The following is a 12,405-nucleotide window of genomic DNA, read 5'->3' as shown; positions in this document are numbered from 1 at the left end:
TATACATCCTAACATTGTTTGGATTCTTTTTGACCACTACTGCACAACAAGCAGAGGTTTTCACTGAGCTGCCTACTGAGACAACTCATGGTCTTTTCCTTGAGTAGGTACAGTTAATTTAGAACTCAGTAATGTATATGAATCAGTTGTATATTATTTTGCATTTGCAACATTGGATTCAGTCTGCTATTGTGCTGCCCATTCACCCAGATTTGTGTGTCTGGAGTTCTTCATGGCCTTCTTTAGTCTTGAAGACCCCAACTTCATCTGCAAGTTTTGCCACCTTGTGGCTTATGTCCCTTTCCAAAATACCAATATTAAAAGCTGCTTCTAATATAGAAGCACTATTAAGCTTTTATTGTGCAAAAAATTGAACAATTTATTCCTTAACTAGATTTTAATCCATGACAAGTTTTAACTCAGAGTGCTAGCAAAGGGAAGTTTGATCACAGTATGTCTTTACAAAATTATGTTTCTTCTTCCTAAAGTAAAGGTTTTTATTCTGCTTCCTGGATGTTTTATGGAAGGTCTTTTCAGAGAGGGAGAGGGCAAGCTTGAGGACAACAGCAAACAAGCTTGAGCCCACTTTCCACCCAACAACGCACATCCTTGCCTGCAACTTCAACAGTATTAGGTGAGGTCTCCAAACTTCTGGACTCTACTCAGGACCCAAAGAAACATCCCAGGCAATGAAGAATCCCCTTAGTCTGGTCTCTCCATTGCTCCTCTTCTCTCCCCACCCAGCACCTGTTTCTCCATTCTTTGGGAGAGGCCCAAAGGAAGGGAACAAGGAAGGTATCTCAACTCCACCAGCAGCAGCTATGTCCTAATACATTACTGGTAAACATTCCCATGTAGTATCTGGGGAACAGCAATTACGTGAGCTCCCTCACAGCAGTGTAGGAGCATTATCATATTTAGGCATGAAAGAGAGGATATTCAACTGGCATTACTATCAAAAGTGCAAAGCAACCCAGCGGGGTGGTTGTGTGTGTGTGGAGGGGGGAATTGGGACAAAAATAAAACCCCACTATCCTCTCATTAACTTTCAGTTTTTATAAATATTAGGTAAAAAATTTCAAATAGAATTTTCAAGTTGACCATTTATCTTTAAGTGAAGGAAGGGCCTTTGACACATCTAAAATACAACTATATAATCACAAGTAATAATTCAGGGATGATCTCTTCTTAAATTACAAGATTAGCTATTTATCCTAAATCTCCCATTTGTTTATACAATCTTACTACAGTTCCTCAAGTTGCTACCACACTGGTCACTACTCTATTTTCCATAAAAAGAGCAGCAAGAAAATGTTAACAGGCTACGACTGCTAATAGGTTACTTTAGATGCACCAAGCATTTTTTTTTTTTTAAACAAGAGAGAGAGAGAGAAGAAATCTTTTAGGGAAAGAGATTGGCACCCCTCATTGCTACTGAGCAAAAAGGCTCTGGCAGCATAAAAACACCCACCTCCATCTGTGGCTGGCCAGGAAATTGTAAAGCCCATCCTATCAAGCACAGACCTGGCCAGAATGATCCACACATTCATGACCACCAGGCTTGATTGCAACTTTAATAATGATGCTGTGAAGAATGTGGGAAATTTCTGTAGTACATACATTTAATAAGAAGTATGACGTAGTTTCCCTACTCACTTTTATATTGTTACCTACTAGGACTGAATTGGTTAATTTCTTTCCTAGTCTGTGGAACTCTTTGCCAGAGGACCTTGTGAAGGCCAAGACTATAATGTGGTTCAAAAAAAGAACTAGATAAGTTCATGGAGGATAGGTGAATCAATAGCTTTTAGCCAGGATGGGCAGGGATGGTGTCCCTAGCCTCTGTTTGTCGGAAGCTGGGAATGGGTGAGAGGGGATGGATCACTTGATTCCCTGTTCTGGTCATTCCCTCTGGGACACCTGGCATTGGCCACTGTCAGAAGACAGGATACTGGGCTAGATGGACCTTTGATCTGACCCAGTATGGCCACTTTTGTTTCCTGGGGCCTGGGACTAGGGTAGTAGGCATATCAATTAGTATGAACTGAATTGTCAAGAATTGTCAACATTTGGCATAACCTTAGCAAGACAAAGTAAGATCAATGACTGGAAATTAACTTTTAACAACTGACAGCCAAAGGAGGCAGAACATGGGAAAACAGCTTGCCTGAAGACTGGAGATGTATGCAATGGGAGAGGCAGAATCCTGGACACTTTGTCCATATTGGCAGAATTACCTGAATCTCTTGTCCAGGCATACTAGCTTTGCTTTCACTTTCTAAATGAAGGACCCCAACCATACTGTATTCTAGTTGACTAATAAATGCTGGGTTGTTCTGAAAATGTTGTCCTGCAAAACATCTGCTGGCTGCATGACGCCCAGGAGGAGTAAGTCTCCAAGAGGTATCTAAACTTGTTTCTTGCTGCTTCTCTAACAGGTCCAAATAAGGTGCTAAAGTCAGTGACCCAGCCTCAGGATAGTGGAGCTGCAGAGCTCACCTTTGTAAAAAGTGTAGGCCTACCACTAAAAGAGAAAGAGTGTATACAGGTCAGAGGCTAAGCATGCCCTGTGGATTCATGATGGAAGCCACACAGTCTAGATAGAGCTGAAATGGCTGCATTAGCCATTCTACTCAGTAACACATCACCACTCTACAGTGCTGGTTCCCCTTTCAATGTCTCTATTCCAATATTCAGAACCCTCCCTGAGACGGACCCTAACTACCTGAGAGTAAGGAGACCGTCTTCACAGACCTGGACCCAGACTGTGCAACTCCAGAGTGACCAAGCAACCAAACACTTTCAGAATTAAATGTAAAATTAGACTCTTCAACTTGCTTTCCCTCAGTAATTAGCACTTCCCAATGTTTGTGCTGATCGTGCACTTCTACATTGTTTAAATAAAGGGACGGGGGAGTCCACAGACACTACCATGATCAAGAATATGCAAATGTCTAGACAGATTCTTCTTGAGCCTTAGGTATTTTACAAGAAATATGGACCAAACATAGGGAACACTAACTTGTAAGAAAGGTAAGATTTTATTTCAAACACCTCTCATCTTGAGAATCCATAGCAATAAGTGGACAAAAATTGTATAAGTAAGGGAAGCATTTGAAAAAAAGTTACCAGACACCCTTTAGCTAAATAACTAAACATTTTACCCAGTGACAGACACAAAAAAAGGACAAAGGGCATTAGATCCCCACCAGCAATGTCTTTATAGAAGCTCAGTTCCACCACTGACCCAAGCTACTGGAAAAGGGGATATGCTGAGATTTCTACTCTGAGGGCTTATCTACATTTAAAAAACTGCATTTTGGAACAGCTGTAGTGCTTCAGGGAAGACACTACCTACACCGACAGGAGGGGTTCTCCTGTTGGTGCAGATACTCCACCTCCCCAAGAAGCTGTACCTAAGTTAATGGGAGAATTCTAGATAGGTCAGTTTAACTGTGTCACTCAGTAGTGGGGATTTTTCACACTCCTGAGCGACAGTTATACCAATCTAATTTCCTAGTGTAGACCAGACCTGAATCATACATGGGGACTCCGTCTTTCCCATCACCTCTCAAATTTGAGTCTTCTTCACACACCCTGTCCCAACTGCTAGAGAGCTTCCTGGCTGCTGCCAGGGAGGCAAGAAGGAAAGGTCTCTTAGAGCGATTAATGCTCCCTTCCCAAACTGCTTTTTTGGTCCTCCTAACCAATGACTGAGGCCTGGTCTACACTAGGAATTTATTTTGGTATAGCTATGTCTCTCAGGAGCATGAGAAATCCACACTACAGAAACACAGTTATACAGAACTAAGCCCCAGACAGCACTAGGTTGATGAAAGAATTCTTCTGTAGACTTAGGCACCACCTCTCAGGGAGGTGGATTACCTACCCGTCAGCATAGGTTAGTGTCAATAGTGAGGCGCTACAGTGGTGCAGTTGCAGCAGTGTAGTTGCGCCGCTCTAACATTTTAAAGCGTAGAAAACCCTAACCAGTGCATGTCTCTGCTACTTTTCACAGATTTCTCAAGCAATAGCATGAAACGGACGTTTGTGACCGTTTCGGTGCTGCTCAGAATTCTAAACTAAGAATACCAGCAAAAGCAATGGAACTATCTGCAAACTTCAGGAGATACCACTTCATTGGTTTACCCATTGCAGCAAAATCTAAGGGTTTTTTGTGCGTTATATTTCTAAATCTTTAAGAAGATTAAGAAGAAGGCCTAACCTTATGATTACGCAGATGCAAAATTGTCTCTCTCGTGTGTGCAAAATAAACGACTAAGAGGCACCATATAGATCTCTGTTCATCTTAATGGGTTGTCAACTCTAAAGCTCAGTTGTGACAATCCAAGTGTCAATATTGTTAACCATTTGACTGAACGGATGCATTGGCAACATTTAAATTTGCATCAGGGAAATCAATTAAAAGAGTTAAAGCCCACTCCATATTTAGGCTTGGAAGGATTAGATTTTTAACAGTAAATGTCAGTAAACAATTTCACTGTACACATACAACCAACAAAAAGTATCTCATCGATATTCATAATTTATGGATAGGCAAAGCAAGAAAAGGCCATTTACTGGATATTTGTATATTTTCACATGTGATGTTGACAATTTCTATTTTAACAGTTATAAAACTTTAACTTTGAATTTCAACATCTACTGTCATTAAATAAATTGTTTTAGCCCTCCCATAATTGCCCACAACTGAAAATTTAAATCACTAAAAACAGAAAAAAATGCTTAAAATAAACACTGATATTATCTGTCAAAATTATAAAAAATAAAAATAGAATACTGCAAAACCTACCCATATTTAAGTTAACTTTTTGCAGATTGGAGATGAAGAGATACACTGCCTCCACATTGCCAGAATCTACTATTCGGAAGTGACAACACCCCCAAGCACCTACTATGCTTTGCAGGGTGCACTGCCAAGTTCTCGCCTCTCCCCCCGCCCCATCAGTTTTGACAATACAACTAAGCATTCAGCATAAAAAATATGACTCATAGTGAAGAGTGAAGGTTTGAGAGAAGTACACATATTGAGACCTTTCTTCATTTCTATTAAATAATAAATAAGTACCAAGCAGTCCTGAACCAAGGATAGAAACACAAAGCAGATATCTGTATAAAATTCAGACCACCATTAGGTCTCAGAGAAAATAATCACTTCCTCTTTAAGGCAGTGTCTTAGGGATTCATCTGACAGAGAACATCTCCTCTATAAGGAAACTAAGTGGCTATCAATGAAAAGGAATTAACGAGCAATTCTTGATTGATTTGTTCCTCCCTTTGAACCTTTTTACCAAGAACAAAGGCTATTGTCTACACTAGAGACCTTACTGCAGCACAGCTGTGGAGATGCAGCTGTGCCACTGTAAGACCCCCTCATGTAGACACTAAGCAGATGGGAGAGAGCTCTCCCGTCAACATAATTAAACCACCCCCCCAACAAGCAGCAGTAGCTATGTCAGCAGGAGAAACACACTACCACTTATGCTGGCTAAATTTATGTCGCTTGGGGTGGGGTGGGGGGGGGGGGTTCCCACTCTCCTGAGCGACATAAATTTTGCCAACATAAGTGGTAGTGTAGACATGGCCAAAAAGTCCAAGATAGACCAGAAGGAGACATTAACTGTGAATAAAGGGGGGAAAAGTCCTTTCTAAAATATTTTAGGAGAGGGTGAGAAAAACTGCTGTCATGTAAGAAATCCTATTGCGACTAGAAAGAAAATAATTTGAGATTAGAATATTTGATACCATTGTTAAAATAGTTAGGTTAATTGTACGGATCAGAACTGGAAGTTTTTTAGTCAGTTATAAAACACAGCTACAATCCAAAATAAAATTTCAGAGTTGAGATTAAACTTAAATTGAAACCCAAACCTCTTAAAGTATGAAAAGGCATAATTAAGACATACAAGCAACCATAGCTCTTCCCCAGTAGGGGAACAGCCTCCCATCTTCCCCTCCATGCTTACATTCTAAAATTACTTTTTGTAAAGCAATTTTTCTAATAGCATGAAGAAGTTTACGGCTAGAAGCTGTGGACATCTTATATATGAAAAAGTCCTGCTGATATAGTGACCACTACATTAACATCCTCCCAACCAAGGCTTGGGGGCAGCGGGGGGGGGAATGAGGGGGAAGAGGAGGGGAAGGTGACTGAAGGGTAAAATAAAATGAAATACCTGGAGGGATTTTAAAATGGAAGGCTATGCTCAGTTTGTGCGTGATGTATTAAAACGTTCCCCAAAGAACACTGAAATCTATTGTAAAACAGATGTCAGATACTTTGCATTGCTTTGTCACCACACTAATGTTTGAACTTATTAAAGTGTTATAATTGCCTGATATATACTGAAGAGGAATGCATATACTAGCTTTATGTTTAAATGACCCTCATCTAACTGGTGGTCCTGGGAATCTTAGAGAGAGTGAGGAATACTGCTTTCAGTTATGTCATATGTCTAGCTAGGAACTTGTGAAGATGTCTCTCTGTGGATAGCATAAAAAGGCTAAATTTGCCCAACCACCTAAAAGTAAGATTTACCACTTAAAATCTGTATTTAAATGACTGACTTGAGACTTCTACCAATTCATTTTGGATACTTCTGTTCCAGCCATGAAACAGGATTAGGAAGAGTATGAGAAATGGATTAGTAAATTCCTATGTGAGAGCAACATCTGTTTTTTTCAAACATAGGGAAACCAGCAAGAGCCAGATATGGCCTGCAATACCAGCGCACATGAAAATAGGCTTCCAGAACCTGAAAATCATGTGCACTCCATTAGTAAAGTTTCCAGCCTAGGTTGGATATATCTATCTATTGTAATGGAATAGCAAGGCATAATTGTTTTAAAGGAATTCCGTGTGTATGTATGTATGTGTATTAATGGAATATATATTGCAAGCAGTCAATCCAGATAGCTAATTCCCTGGGATAATTACTCAAGTCTGAAGATGTTCTCAAACACTATAGGATATGATATATTTCACCTTTTGAGACTAAATAGTGCAACATGTACCCTATCTACTACTGTCTGATCAGAAAGACTGTACTCCACTATGTTCTGGAACCAAACCCCGTGAAGAAAAACTTATTTCCTGATAGAATTAAGTACAGTGTTACAAACATTAACTGATGTTTTAAATACAGCTGAGACTAACCAAACTGAAGAAAATCTGGCAAAAGGTACCAAGTCACTGTTGCTTCTTTGGACCCGGCTTTTATAAACTATCCAGACATAGCTTCAACCTGCAGACCTAAGTGGAAGTGAACAGCCATTACTGAATACCTACAGAGATGCCCCTCCCCCCCAAAAAAGGTATTTTCTACAAGTTTTATTAATTTAGATGTTGAGTATAAATCTTAAAGTTGGGAGTAACAAAAGATTTCCATGCAGACACAACAGTCTGGGATTGTTTTTAAAAAATAAAACTGTAATAGCAGTAAGAGCAAATCCCCCAAAAAGTGGGTCAGTCTCCAAAATAAAAGTTAGCTGAGCATTCAGGCAACCAGAAATGCAAAGAAGTTATAACTCTCTAAGAGATGTAGACAGAGACTTACAGGGATGGAGCAGATTTATAAGCTTTTGAGAATGTCCTCTAAACTACTTAGAAGTATTGCTTTAACAAAAGTTGGGTTTAATATTAAACAAACCCCAAGTTTCCTAGCAGGCTAGTAATGCTGCCAGTAGCATTCCTGGCAAAGTATGGCAATTTCCTTCTGCACTTGCCAATCCTGGTGCTAAGAGTGCTAATCCTACAGATTTAGCAACTGTTTCCATTTTCTTCATTTTGACCAAAATGTCAGTCTAACCTAATTCTGCTTGAGACAACTGATCCTGAACCTCTGGGTAGAAGCCCAAACTCCTGCTAGTAGGATATAAAGAATGTCCAGTAGATTCAGACATTCAAAACTGCCCGATGAACAGTAGCTTTTAGAGCAGTCTAAGGCCTGGTCTACACTAGGCTTTTATGTCGAATTTAGCGCCGTTACATCGAATTAACCCTGCACCCGTCCACACCACGAAGCTATTTAGTTCGACATAGAGCTCTCTTAAATTCGACTTCTGTACTCCTCCAAAACGAGAGGAGTAGCGCTAAATTCGAAATGGCCATATCGAATTAGGCTAGGTGTGGATGGAAATCGACGGTAATAGCTCCGGGAGCTATCCCACAGTGCACCACTCTGTTGACGCTCTGGACAGCAGTCCGAGCTCGGATGCTCTGATCAGCCACACAGGAAAAGCCCCGGGAAAATTTGAATTCCTTTTCCTGTCTGGCCAGTTTGAATCTCATTCCCTGTTTGGACAGCGTGGCGAGCTCAGCAGCACTGGCAACGATGCAGAGCTCTCCAGCAGAGATGGTCATGCAATCTAATAGAAGGAGGGCCCCAGCATGGACTGATCGGGAAGTCTTGGATCTCATCGCTGTGTGGGGCGATGAGTCCGTGCTTTCAGAGCTGCGCTCCAAAAGACGGAATGCAAAGATCTACGAGAAGATCTCTAAAGCCATGGCAGAGAGAGGATACAGCCGGGATGCAACGCAGTGCCGCGTGAAAATCAAGGAGCTGAGACAAGGCTACCAAAAAACCAAAGAGGCAAACGGACGCTCCGGATCCCATCCCCACACATCCCGTTTCTACGAGGCACTGCATTCCATCCTAGGTGCGGCCGCCACCACTACCCCACCACTGACCGTGGACTCTGAGGATGGGATATTGTCCGCGGCAGGTTCCTCGTCGGACATGTTAGCGGACGGGGAAGATGAAGAAGGAGATGAGGAGGACGAGGCAGTCGACAGCGCTGGCACCGCTGATTTCCCCGACAGCCAGGAGCTCTTCATCACCCTTACCGAGATCCCCTACCAACCGTCCCCATCCCTTACCCCGGAGACAGAATCAGGGGAAGGATCAAGCAGTGAGTGCTTTAAATATCTAAACATTTATTTTTACAAGAACTAGAATATTTATAATATTAACAATGGCTGTTTATTAAAGTGCTTAAACATGTAAACAATTAACTGCAAAAAAACTGGAATATTTACAATCGTAACAAAGGGTTTTTCATGATTTGTCTGCCTTAGGCTCTTCACAATTTAGTCCCAAGTATTTAAAATTTTTTTTACAATGTCCGGTAAGTCATGATTATGCTGCCCAAGACGCTCCACTCTTTAGTCCCAGTGCACCTACGCGAAAATCCGGTCAATATGGCCGGGGATGGAGGCGAAATCCTCATAGGAGAACTCCTCGTAGGTCTCAAGAAGGTACATTTCCAGCCTGTTCATCAGGTTCCTGGGTAGGGCGATCTTATTGGGCCCTCCGTGGTAGGACACGTTACCGCGCCACGACACCATCAGATAGTCTGGTATCATTGCCCTGCAGAGCATAGCGGCAAACGGCCCTGGTTTCTGAAGGCTTTCTCGAAACATCCTTTCCCTCTGGGACTCCGAGATCCTCAGCAGGGTGATGTCGCTCATTACGCCCTGCTTTGAATTAGGGAGGGGAATGTTAGTATTGGGACTGCTTTACAGCCACGCGGTGGAGGGAGAGGGGCAGCATACAGGGATCTTTCCCTGGAACAGCCGCGAGGGGGTGGGACAGGGGCATAGTTCATGCTGTCCTGATTGCTGGCAGCAGAGACTGGCATTGCTTTCAATGTGAAAGGAGGCCAGTGCTACTAGTACAGTTTTAAGCAGCCAGAAGTCTACGGCTTACCATGATTGCACGCTACAGAAGTTCAGGTGTCCTGCCACGCTTCTCAGATAACTGCAAGACCACTGCAGGACCCCAGGCACTGAAGGCGATGGCCGAAAATTCGACCTTGTCCTGAGTGCGCATGTGAGAGGTGCAGTGCATGGTCTTGTTCACAGAGAAAGACTAGGTTCTTTGTACACAACTTCATTTATCTGTCTCAGGAATTCACTCCATTTTTCCCATTCACACAGACACATCTGCGACTGTCTCCCAACCCAGCCTGTCAGCACACTCCCAGAGGCTAGCGCAGATTAGGAGGAGGAAGAAGAAGACGCGGGAGGACATGTTCTCAGAACTAATGAGCTGTTCCCGAGCCCAGGCAGCCCAGCAGACACAGTGGAGGGAGAACTTGTCCCAAATGCACCGAGCAGTCATGGAACGGGAGGAGAGGTGGCGTCAGGAGGACCAGCAGGCTACTGAAAAGCTGCTTGGACTTCTGAGGGAGCAAACGGACACGCTCCGGCGCCTTGTGGATGTTCTGCAAGACCGGAGGCAGGAGGACAGAGCCCCGCTGCGGTCTATCTCTAACCGCCCTCCCCCGCCACCAAGTCCCACACCCCCCTCACCCAAAGTACAAAGAAGGAGGGGCGGCAAGGGCCGTTAAAACTTTCAGTCAACCCCTGCAGACTGCTCTAGCACTAGAAGGCTCTCATTCCCCAAAATTTTAAAAGTCCTTTCCTACACACCTCACAGAAGCCCCCGTGCAAGTTTCAACCCCCACGTTTCATGTGTGGTTCATAATAAAATATTCGTTTCTGTTAATTACTGTTTCCATGATTTTATTTTGGAGGAGAGTCTGTCTGAACGAGGGGAAGGGGCATGGTAATTGGACAGGACAGTCACCTTTACCAGGGTACAGAGGCGGGGTCAGGTCCAGGATCAGGACACATACCCAGTGCAGTGACTAGTGACCCTGTTCAATCTGGGAGGTGGTTTTCGTGTTCTGGGGGGGGGGGGGTTGCTCTGTGACTTTGTGGCGGGGGAGGGCAGTTACAGATCTAATGCATCACAGAGCCCCGCAGCAGGGGAGCTGTAACCCTCCTCCCCCTGCCAGACAGTCACATAGCCGACACATACACGCTGTCCCGCCCAGGAGGGCTGGCAGGCTCTGTTGAAACAACCAGTCCACCACTGCGGAACCCGTCATTCCTGGAGTTTAGAAGCATCATTTGCATCACAACAGTAAACCCGCACCCCGCCACAGTCTGCGTCCCAGGTTTAAAACATTCCCGCGAAAACAGTAATAAAGACAACGGTGTTCATTAACAAAACAGAACAGATTTTATTTTTTGGGAAGGGGGTGAAGGGGGTATGTAACTGGAGAGGATAGTCAACGGTAACTGGGTAAAGAAACGGTGGCAAGTTCAGGTTCTGAGTCCACAAACTTAAAATTCACTGGTGACCCTGCTCAGTCTGGAAACTGTCTTTCAAAGCCTCCCGGATGCACAGTGCGTCCCGCTGGGCTCTTCTAATCTCCCGGCTGTCTGGCTGGGAGTAATCAGCAGCCAGGCGATTTGCCTCAACCTCCCACCCCACCATAAAGGTCTCCCCCTTGCTCTCACAGAGATTGTGGAGCACACAGCAAGCTGCAATAACAATGGGGATATTGGTTTCGCTGAGATCACAGCGAGTCAGTAAGCTTCTCCATCTCCCCTTGAGACGGCCAAAAGCACACTCCACCACCATTCTGCACTTGCTGAGCCGGTAGTTGAACAGTTCTTTTTCTGTGTCCAGGGCGCCAGTATAGGGCTTCATGAGCCAGGGCATTAGCGGGTATGCTGGGTCCCCGAGGATCACTGTAGGCATCTCCACATCCCCAAGAGTTATTTTGTGGTCCGGGAAGTAAATACCTTCCTGCAGCCTTCTAAACAGACCAGAGTTCCTGAACACGCGAGCGTCATGAACCTTGCCCGGCCATCCAACGTTGATGTTAGTAAAACGTCCCTTATGGTCCACCAGTGCTTGCAGCACCATTGAAAAGTAGCCCTTTCGGTTGATGTACTGGCTGGCCTGGTGGTCCGGTCCCAGGATAGGGATGTGAGTCCCATCTATAGCCCCACCGCAGTTTGGGAATCCCATCGCGGCGAAGCCATCTATGATGGCCTGCGCGTTTCCCAGGGTCACTACCTTTGACAGCAGTACCTTCACGATTGCCTTGGCTACTTGCATGACAACAACCCCCACGGTAGACTTGCCCACGCCAAACTGGTTCGCGACTGACCGGTAGCTGTCCGGCGTTGCGAGCTTCCAGAGGGCTATGGCCACTCGCTTCTGGACAGTCAGGGCTGCTCGCATCCGGGTGTCCTTGCGCTTCAGGGCAGGGGACAGCAACTCACAAAGTTCGAGGAAAGTCCCCTTCCGCATGCGAAAGTTTCGCAGCCACTGGGATTCATCCCAGACCTGAAGCACTATGCGGTCCCACCAGTCCGTGCTTGTTTCACGGGCCCAGAATCGCCGTTCCACAGTATCCACAAGACCCATTGCCACCGTGATGTCCTCGGCACTGGGTGTCGTGGTTTCAGACAGGCGTGTGCTACTCTCGGAGTTCAGGTCCTGACCCCGGTGCCGTAGCCTCCTCGCCTGATTTCTCTCTATCTGCCTCAGTGAAAGGTCGATGATGAGCTGCGATGCGTTGACA

At 44.5% G+C, this 12,405-nt stretch overlaps 1 protein-coding gene across 1 annotated transcript in view; it reads right to left on the bottom strand.

The window, feature by feature from the left end:
• Positions 1–12,405, bottom strand: part of SLC12A2 (solute carrier family 12 member 2) — a 108,165-nt gene that overhangs the window by 78,491 nt on the left and 17,269 nt on the right. The gene's annotated exons all lie outside the window — the stretch shown is intronic.

Source organism: Emys orbicularis, chromosome 6 (assembly GCF_028017835.1).
Source record: "Emys orbicularis isolate rEmyOrb1 chromosome 6, rEmyOrb1.hap1, whole genome shotgun sequence".
NCBI classification, from domain to species: domain Eukaryota; kingdom Metazoa; phylum Chordata; order Testudines; family Emydidae; genus Emys; species Emys orbicularis.
Note: the sequence above shows the minus strand (reverse complement) of the source record. Positions and strands in the feature narration are given on the sequence as shown.